This window comes from Urocitellus parryii, chromosome 1 (assembly GCF_045843805.1).
Source record: "Urocitellus parryii isolate mUroPar1 chromosome 1, mUroPar1.hap1, whole genome shotgun sequence".
Taxonomy (NCBI): Eukaryota; Metazoa; Chordata; class Mammalia; order Rodentia; family Sciuridae; genus Urocitellus; species Urocitellus parryii.
The window spans coordinates 261,171,640-261,183,094 of record NC_135531.1 but is presented as its reverse complement, the minus strand read 5'-3'; positions in this window follow the sequence as shown (position 1 = coordinate 261,183,094).

Below are 11,455 nucleotides of genomic sequence, written 5' to 3'. Positions count from 1 at the left end.
GCTATTGCCAGAATGAATTTTTTAAACTATAAAACTTTCCATTAATGTCTACAATATATCCACAATGTATAGTTGTATCACTTTCTCTATAATTTTTGGCTGCTAGAGGCAAAATGAAATCTTAATATTACTTCAATTTTTATTCCTCAGTACATAGTGAACTATATATTGTCTTTTTAATGTTTAGAAGCATTTCGATTTGAATTATTTTAAAAGGTTGTTTGTCCTTTTCCTATTTTCTATTTTGGTCAATTTCTTAAATATTGATATTGGGATTTTCCATGTCAATAATCTTACAAATATTTTTTCATGTTTATCATCTTGCTATTGCTATTTATTTATAACATATTTTGAAATGAAATAGTTTCCATTTTCTATACTCAATCATGTTATATTATCTTTTGTTACTTCTAGTTTTACAACCTTGATTAGGAATAATTTGCCAAAGCTGGGATTGATGGCTCATGCCTGTAATCTCAGCAACCTGGGAAGCCAAAACAGGAGGACCACAAGTTTGAGGCCTCTCTAAGTAACTTAGTGATACCCTGTCTCAAAATTAAAAATTAAAAGGGCTTGGGTTGTGACCTAGTGGTAAAACATCCCTGAGTTCAATCTTCACTACCAAAAAAAAAAAAGAAGAAGAGTATTGTGCCAAACACAAGATTATATAAACACCCTCTTCAATATAATTGCAAGGTGCTTATTTTCCATATTACAGATTAGGAAATGGAGGTATAGAAAAATTAAGTAATTTACCCATGATATTCCCTTAAATGCATGCTTGTCCTATGAGCCAATTTAAGTAGTAACTCAGGTGAAATGAGAAGATTCAGCCACACAAGGACTTGCATATAAATGTTCAGTTAAAATTTATTGTACAAAATTATGATATATTCAGTAAGAAAGAAGAAATTACTTTTAAAAAGATTCTAGTATTATTGGTTAGCTATATGAAAAAAAAAAACTGGACTCTGTTTATCTCACACAAAACTGAGCTCCAGATGAGTTAAAACTTAAATGTGAAAAATAAAAATAATAAGAAATCTGCAATTATATTGAAGAGGATTTTTTTTTGTAACAGATACTGAACTTAGGGGTACTCAACCACTGAGCCACATCCGCAGCCCTATTTTGTATTTTACTTAAACACAGGGTCTCACTGAGTAACTCAGCACCTCACTTTTTCACTGAGGCTGGGTTTAAACTCACAATCCTCCTATCTCAGCCTCCCAAGCCATCTGTAAGTAGAAATGAACATTGTAGGTAGAATAAATCAATAAATATGTATTGAATTAAATACTTCACATTTGATTACAGGGATATGTCACTGCACCCAGCCTGAAGAGGATTTTTATATAATATTGTGTTTGGCAAAATACTCTATATCAATGCCATATTGATTTATGTTTAGTGGTTTTCAAATTTTGATATTCTGATGTGTGAAATGTTAAGTTCCTTTTCTTGGTCGTTTTTTCCATTTTCTTAGTTTTATTTCAGGTAATTAATATTCATATTGTTTTATAAATGTCCCATCCCCCAAATATACACTTTAGAATCAAATAAAATTCAATAAATGGTTCTAATTTGAAACATCAATTATATATGTTAATTTGTTATAGTTGATTTCCTAACAATATTGTCTTTCTATTCCAAAATATAGTAAGACTTTCAAGTTGTTCAATCTTGTTTTATATCATTCAAAAAGACTTTACATTTTTACTATTATGAAGTGTTTCAATCTCAAACATGTAACAATAATGATGATCATTTACTGCATACACTTTACAAAAGTTATACAAGGTTTCTCTCAATTGAAAATATATTTCATTTGTAATTTCTAGTTATTATAAAAAATAATAATTTGTCCTGAGAAACATTTTTTACTATTTCATTTTATTTGACTTAATAGTGATTAGATTTAACTAGTGTCCTCTTTAGTTTTTAATTCTGTTCTAACTCATGTCTGATTGATATTTCTGCATTGATTGCTTCTGCTTGATATAAAACCATAAAACACCAAATAAATAACAAAGAAACATGGTACAAATAAAGGTTTTAATAAATTAAGATTCTAAGTGATTCAAATTTAATCTTTTCATACTACCTTTTCTTCTTGGAGACCCCTATTAGTCTTCTATTCTTCCCTTTCTCCTTTTCTTCCCCTCTTCCTTATGTTTAAATTTCAGACTATTTCAAACTTTTTATGGAACTTTTTCACTCCTTAGTAAAAAAACATAGCGTCAAAATGTGAAGTATTTAATTCAATACATATTTATTGATTTCTCCTACCTACAATGTTCAGTTCTACTTACAGGTGAAAGGAGGGGAATGGTATTCAAAGATGAACAGCAATGATTCTGTACATAAGGAAGCTTAAAATTCAATAAATGGTCCTAATTTGAAACATTATTCAGGAAAGAATTACTCTTCCACTAGCTTACAGCAGTCATAAAATCAGAAAAATGTCACCAAAATAAAAGGGAGAGGCTGAATTTGAATTAAGAATAAAATGAAGACAAATGAGGAGGAAAAAGATTCAAACTATTAAAAGAGGAAAAGCAGATTCTATAATACATGACAGCATACACCTACACAGAGCACACTTTTTTATCTTTTTAAATTTGTTCTGATTAGTTATACAGGACAGTAGAATGCATTTTGACACATGGAGCACAACTTCTCATTCCTCTGGCTGCACACAGAGCACATTTAAAAAAACAATCATCCTTCTTTCAAGTCGCTCTCTAAGGGTAGTGTTCAGACTTGCAGTTGGGCAAGTTGCAATATCAACTGGGAAACTGTTAGAAATGTACATTCTGGGATCCAGCATGAATTTTACTGAACCAGAATCTCCCAAGTTTGGCCCGATAATCTGTGCTTTCACAAATTTTCCAGATGATTCTGAAGGACACTAAAGTTTGAGAATCACTAGTCTACCATATTTTTCCTACTGAATTTTCAGCAGGTATTCTCAGGATTTGAGTGTGTATAAAGGATGCAAAAACAGTATTTATAAAGAGATGTTTGGCATAGTGCTTTCTTCTAATGATTAATAAATATTGTAATTGTTTCTGGCCAGTCATTTAATAGTTTGAGGGTTTACTAATAGGTGCATAATAACTAGTTAACAAACTTTGATTTCTAAATAATCCAGTCCTATTTTCCCCTTGGTACTGGGCAATTAATCCAGGGGTACTTTACCACGGAGCTACTTCTCCAGCCCAATTTATTTTTTATTTTAAGACAGGGTCTTGTTAAGTTGCTCAAGTTGGCCTCAAACTTGGGTTATTCCTACCTCAACCTCGTGAATAGCTGGAATTACAGGCATATTCCACTGTACCTGACTCCAGTCCATTTTTCATTTCCTAATCGGAAAAGTTTTCCCAGAAGATAATTATGCAGTTACATTAATTACCACCCAGTAGGAAACAAACAGCATTGTTCCAAAGTGATCCATGACATTAATTCCACCTTCAAAATTGCTACTATTTATACTGCCCTGAGAGTCTCTATAGTCTCAAATCTTCCATCTCCCCCAAGTCAAAAATCAGAAAGCATTTCAACAGCTTGATATGACATTTCCTAAATAACCGGGAACCTGAGCAAAAGAAACTGAAATGATGCACCCAAGTGTATTTGGAATAGTTGAATGGATTTTACAGAGGTGAGATTTACAACCACTTCAAGTAAAATGATAACAACTCTTCAGGTTAGTAAAGAAAAAAAAACCTTACATATAAATAATTATGATACCTTGATTGAGTGTACCCAACAAAACTCATGTTGAGATTGAATTGCCATCATGGCAGTATTAAGTGGTGGACATTTAAGATGATGAGGTCTTGAAGGCTGTACCCACGTGAATAGATCGATGCTGTTATTGAAGGAGATGCTGGCTCCATGTTCTTGGACTCCCCAGACTCCAGAACCATGTGTCAAACATACTTCCATTATTCATATTTTACCCAGTCTGTGTCTTCTGTAACAGCAAAAGAAAATGGTCTAAGACATCGGGTTTTATCTAGTAATACTACTGATTTTAAAATATAAGTATCATAGACACATATTGCCTCTCAAAGACACCTACGCTTCATCATTGTCATCATCACCTAGCAAGTGAATGGAGCAAAGGCAGGTGAAGCTCTAGAAACAACTTTGTGAACTGGCATCTGATGATTGTTGAAGTTACAACACATAGTAAATTGAGGAAAAACCCAAGGACAGGAAGAGAATATTGGTGACTACAGTCATAAATTCTGCAAGCTCTGGAGCAATCATTTACCAGCAAGTTGACATTAGTAAGGTACATCACTGTCTTGGGCCTCAATTACTCATTCATAAAATGGGATCATAAAATAATTCATATGGTGTTATAGCAAAGTTTTTGGAACGTTGTAAGAGCTCAAACATTTCACATATTATTAGTTGTTTTTATAGACTCATCTAAAATTGAGTAGTCTCTGAGGGCTTAGCAGAGCTGCGGTACTTCAGAAACTTGCATAATGATAAAGCTGAGCAGTTTCCCCCAAAACACTCCTCTTGGTTTTCTGTTGCCCTAGAGCTTCTCTTACCTTTTTAAGAAATTAAGTAAGCAAGAACAGGAAGCCTAAAGTCAGCAACTTCCAAAATACATTCTAGTTGTCTGCAAAATAAATTTTACTAAAATCATTCCTAGATTTCTATTTGGATCCATTTCAAAATAGAAAACATTTCTTCTATTTTAAAGATATTTCTTTACCAACAGAGTTGGAAGCTTGGTAAGGAAACTGTCTAATAACAGAAGATCATCCAGGGAGGTGAATCCCACAATCTCTCAAATAGAATCTCCAAATTCAGTGAAATTGACAGAGAATTATCAAATTCACCAAATCTAACCTGGATTTCATCATACCTTCATATTTGTAAACACTTCATTATCTAATCATTAATTTAGAAATATGGGCTACAATGTTGCAGTTAACTCACTGGTCTTGAATTTAAGACCACAGGAAGTATCCATTTCTCTTTCTCAAAGTCAGCTTCTAAAAAGAGTATTACACCTCCTGCATTTCAATTTGATATTTAAATAAATGAGGAAGCACAAATAATATTTGGTAGGAAAAGAACAAAATATACTTAAGTCAAGAAAAGTGTACAGTAGGATACCACCCAATGATAGGAAAAAGTGGTTGGTTTCACAGAAGTTATCAGGTTGTTTCATTTATTTGCTCTAAGACTAATATATTACATATTATAAATTCCATATGGCTACTGTAATGATGCTTATAAGGCAGTAATGTTATTATTCAGCCTGTTGGAAAATATTTAATAATCACAGTAAATCCAAAGAATCAACCAATTGTCCAAATCTTTGTTAACTGAAATAAACCAATCAAGAAATAAATTAGTATTATGTCAGAAACATATCCACACTTTTTCTTGTTGATACAGCCATCATTATTGTTCTGGGAAATTTCCATGTGTAAGTTTGAACTTATTTCTGCCTCATTCATATCATCTATCATTGTTTGAGGGTGCAATTTTTTTCTTTACATTTTCTTTTCATCCATTTCTGTGTCCATCTCCTGGTTCTAATGAAGTATTTTAGTCCATTTTTTCATTTCTGTGACCAAAATACCTGAACAGTTTGGAGGTGTAAAATTTATTTCAAGGGCTGGGGCAGTAGCTCAGTGGTAAAGCGCTTGCCTCACAGGCGTGAGACACTGGGCTCGACCCTCAGCACCACATAAAAATAAGTAAAGATACTGTGTGTTCATCTGTGTGTTCATCTACAAAATATATATATATATATATATATATATATATATATATATATAATTAAAAAAATTTTTTTCAAGCTTACAGTTTTGGAGATCGCATCCATGGATGGTGGACTTCATCACTCTGGGCCTGAGGTGAAGCAGAACATCATAGTGGAAGAATGTGGGGGAGGAAAGCTGCTCAGTTCATAACAGCCAGAAAGCAGAAAGTGCTCCACTCATCAGGAACAAAATTTAAACCCCAAAGGTGCATCCCCCAGTAACCTACTTCCTCCAGTCACACCCTGCCTGCCTATAGTCACCACCCAGTACAATAGCCCTTTGAAATTATCCATCCATCAAATGGATTCATCCAATGATTAGGTTACAGCTCTCATTACCACCGAATATTCCTGCATTGTCTCACACAGGAGCTTTTGGAGGATACCTAGTATCTAAAGCAGAATATAAAGCCATATAAAGTTTGAGCTCTTTCTATTTAAAAGCTTCTTTCATGTTGTTTGAACAACCAGTTATTTCACATACAGAAGATATTGCAGTTAAGTGGCTATAAGTATTTAAACAAAGCAACACCTGACTTCAAAGTGACTTTCTAATGTGACCTCCCTCCAAAGAAACCAGATGATTTTCTGATAAGGATCTGGAATTGCTACAATAGGAGCATAAGGTGTAATCAATCTATATGTTATTTATAAGATATGAAACTTTTTGACTTAGGAGAAATAAAATCCTTTGATTGAATTTACTTCCACACCAAAAATAGATTAAATCAAAACTGTAACATTTTCCTACTTAGATTGACCTTTGCTCAGTGAATCAAGTATAAGATCATCTGATATATTTGAAATAACAAATTTTGAAAGGAAAAAGGAAGGTAGAAATAAAAGAAAGGTGGGACAGAAAATAAAAGGCAAAATTTAATTCATGTTATTGTGTAAGTAGTGGTTGTTTTTAAAATATTAAATATATATAATAAAATCTTGAATAACTGATTGTATTAGATAAAGGAAACAAGGAAACTTCAAAAAGCTACAAATTATGGAAACCAAGCTATCCATAACTCCTTGAATAATTTAATAATTTGGATAATCAGATTTTACAGGCTTATGTTGTTTTACCTCTAAATAATAAAAAGCAAAATTTTGCTAAGTGAAAGTTTCTAAAATGTATTAAACATTTCTCTGAATTGACAAATAAAGAATTCTGCTGAGATTCTAAGGCTTTGTCCAGATTATAGAACATCATTAATTTGAATGTCTGCTTTTCCACTATCCATAAATTGAAGGTATATAAACCTATGTGGTCTATTTAGATATTTCTAGAGTTTAATGTTTTATGGTCATATATCTGCTTTCAATAATTTCATGGCTTCTTCAGTTGTACATACCTGCTCTTGCTTACATCTACATTTACCAGTGTGACTGAATCATTCTAGGGTTTATTTTATTTATTTTTATCTGCAAAGGACATGTTAAAATTGTATGCAAAATATTGATGAATATCTTCTGAAAGAAGACCAAAGGAAATAAGGTATCAGTAAGCTAAGTAGTATTTCTTTGGCAGAAAGAGTTTTTGCTTAACTCCTAACAGTAGGGAGGATTTTTCCTCAAAATACTCAGTTTTGCTTGCCAGGAAATTCTAAATGAGTGAAATGCCAACATCTGGAGAGAATACAATTAACATTAAAAAAAATAATAATACATTTAGAATTAGACTCTTAATGCAAACCAATTTATATACTCTAAAGAGCCTGTAATTTAAAGAATAAATTATACCAGTGTTTTTAAAGGCAATTATCATCAATAAAAAGAGGTAATATTAAAATAATCATATTTAAATTATTATAATTTGTGCGTTTCTCATTAAGAGAGATCAAAAATAAATTTTAAAATATTTCTGTTATTAATGTGTCAGAATCTTAGAATCATAGAGTTTTAGACCTAGAAGCTTTGAAGATGATTTTCATGACCCCTTTCCTTTGTACATGGCAGCCTGGTTCCTAGATCAATGTGTAAGTTCATGACTCAACAAAGAGAACTGGAAGCCGATAAACTCTTATCTAGATTTGTGTTAGTTTTTTTTTTTCTTTTTTACTATTTCTACTGATATATGAATTTAATGCTCAAAAGAATAATTCTAATGAATGCTGTTTTAGTCAGGTTTTTCACTGCTGTGACCAAACACCTGACAAGAACAGTTTTAGAGGAGGAAAACTTTATTCAGTGCCTGCAATTTCTGGGGTCTCAGTTCATAGATGGTTGACTCCATTGCTCTGGGGCCCTGGGTAAGGCAGAACACCAAGGCAGAAGAGCATCATGGAAAGAAGCAGCCCAGGCCCTGGCAATCAGGAAACTGATACAGAAAGCTCTGCTCACCAGAGCAAGCCCCCAGTAAACTATCTCTTCCAGTCACATTCGACCTGCTTATAGTTATCACCCAGTTCATCCATTCAAATGGATTAATGCACTATTTAGGTTGGGACTCTCATAACTCAATCATTTCACCTCCAAACTTTCTTGCATTGTCTTACACATAAGCTTTTGGGGGATACCTCATACTAAACCATAACAGATGTCAACTGTCAAACCTTACACCAAGACCACCAAAATAGCTGTCAATCAAGCAAAGCTGAATGCATTAAATTTACTTCAGCAAGATAGAATTTCTTCTTAATGATCTTAGTAATTTATCCGTGGTAGATGTTAGAGGATATTCAGAGAATATTAGACTGTGCTCAAGTGGCTTTAGACAGTTCTTTCAATAGGAAACTAGTCAGAATTAGCAAAGTGAATGTCCATTTAGCATTAGAAAGATGAAAACCTTAAAATAAGTCTTGATAAAATAATTAACGCAGTAATGGGTGAGTTATTTATTCAGATAAGCAAATTGATGTTCTGACTAGATAGATATTTGCCCAGATGAACAAACAGTTTACCCAGAAAAATTGCTTTGCAAAAACGTTTTTGAAGCAAACAGCCAAAATGTTTATTGGTTTGGATCCTGATTTAAAATGTGCTGGATCAAGATAATGTTGACAGAGGTAATCTCAGATATTTTCTGAGGTTTGGTTTGACCTAAGGAAAACCACTTAATCAGTTAGTGTCTCATATTTTTCATAAGCAAAATAAAACTGAATCTCTAAGTAATCACAACATCTTGAACCTTTTGTCAGTCAGCAATTTTATAAAAAATTGAATGTGACTATACAGATCCTTCCAAAATTCAGGATAGACAACAATAAAACTTTATTTTTTATGTATGGGAATGTGAAACATTTGAAGTCAGCCGATCTAGTTGGCTCAGCTGACCTTGACTTAGAACTCTGGGCTAAATCCAAGTATTTTCCACGTGACTTCCATCCTCCTTAGAAAACAGGCTACACAAAGCATGTTCTTCTTTGGCAAAATGCAAGAGAATGATGAGAGGGTGAATCAACCACTCAAGCTTATTTCAGGCCTTTTCACATGTTGTGTCTTCTAAAAGCTCCATTGACCAAAGTAAAACTTTAAAATCAAGTCCAAAATTCTACCCAAAATGAAGCTATAAAATGAAAACAAAACTCTCCTTGCCATGAGGCCCTGTCAAGGACAGAAGAATTGGGCCCAGTAATCCGATCTACTAAATCCTTTGAAAGAAACCCTCTTAAATTTAGCCTTCAACTAGCTTTAGACATATGGGAAAATGGTCCAGTGTAATATGGTTTGTCAAATTAGAAAGCCTCTTTGCAGGCAGAGAAAAGTACTCAAATATGACTAGCAGCGCTAGTTTCTCCTCACATCATTCATTCTATCATTTCCACAGATCAGATGATGGTCTGTTAGCATTAGAATCTAATAAAAATGTTGGCATTAGGCCAGTCAAGGAAAACAGAGAATACTGAAATTCTGATTTCCCATGAGATTTCTTCTATGTTAAAGCAATTAAATGTACTTGATAAATCTATCAATTTATAATGAATCAAAAGGAATCTTACAAATTTTATAACCGTGAAATAAAGCAACTCCAATACCCCTTACTTATTCAAGTATCCCCCAAAGAACTATCACTGTTCAAGTTATGTTCTTCCTTATTTATTTCCAAGCTTTCAATTGCTATTTCCAAAACTACAATGTTCTTTTGCTCCTACGAGAATTCACTATGTCCTTTTATATAACTACCATAACAAAACTAATGAGTACAGGATGAATTATAAAATACAAAATAAGTGTTTAAAATTCCACAGTAAACCAATTAGTAATTCAAGCCAAATTATCAATACATAGTTATAGTTTGTTATTGGTTTTAATATTTTTTTAGTTATAGATGGACACAATACCTTTATTTTGTTTATTTTTATTTTTATGTGGTGCCAGGATTGAACCCAGTGCCTCACAAATGCTTGGCAAGCACTCTACCACTGAGCCACAACCCTGGCCCATAGTTTGTGATTTTTCAAGGAGATAATTCTAAAATGGTATTGGTCATACAGCCAAATGTAAACCCTGAAAGAGTGAGAGTGTCAAATCATCAAGTCCACAGTCTTACCTGCAGGTAAGACACAGAGCTAACGAAACTCATGAGTCCTAGATAGAGCTGTTTCTTTCACTTGAATGACAATGCCAGTAATTTACCAACACTGTGTGATGAATAAAAGGATAAGAATACATGGAAGAATAAACAATATCACTGAGACTCAATCTGATATTAGAAAAGTAACTATTTTGATGCTAAATTTTAATTCTAAAAAGTTTGACAGAAGTTAATAGCTCTATAAAAAATTAACATTTCTACACTCTTCCAGAGTGTTCTACCATACACTTGTAAAAATTACTAACATTAAATGTAAAAACAAAGATTTATAGCATATCATGACTGTTTTTACCCTCTTGATATTAACTCTATAGTACCTGTTATTTTTTAAAATATCACAAAATATTTCTATGAACTTTCAATAATACTAATAATGATACTTCCTCTCATACGTGTTACTATGGCTATTTTTGGCACAGATGTGGAAAATTGGAATGTTATGCATACACCACTGGTGGGAATGTAAAATGGTGCAGCCACAATGTACAGTAGTGCAGACATACTGCAGAAAATTAAAAGTAGAGCTATCACATGACACAGCATTCTCATTTCCAAGTGCATATCCAAAGGAAATAACATCAGTAACTCAAAGAGATATCTTAAATTTCCATATTCATTGCAGCATTATTCATAATGTCCACCAATGTGTGAGTAATATATGTAATAATATCAATATATAATAGAATTAAAACTAAAAATAATTAAATTATGCCATTTGACATACTACAGATAAACTTAGAGAAAATTATGCTAAGTAAAATAAGCCAGATACAAAAAGACAAATACTGAATGATTTGTCTTAAATGCTGAACCTAAATATCTCAACCTCATAGAAACATACAGTAGGGTGGTTACCAGGATTCAAGAGGTAAGAGAAATGAAAAGATGCTGATCAAACTTTCAGTTATAAGGTGGATAAATTCTGGAAAACTGATATACAGCATGGTGATTACAGTTAATAAGAGTATACATTAAAATTTGCAAAGAAAATTAGTTCTAAGTTTTTTTAACACAAAAAGTAACCATGTGAGGTGATGATATGTTAATTAGCTTGATTATGGTAATTATGTCACAATGTGTGTGTATATATAATATACCATGCTGTACACCTTAAATGTATATAATTG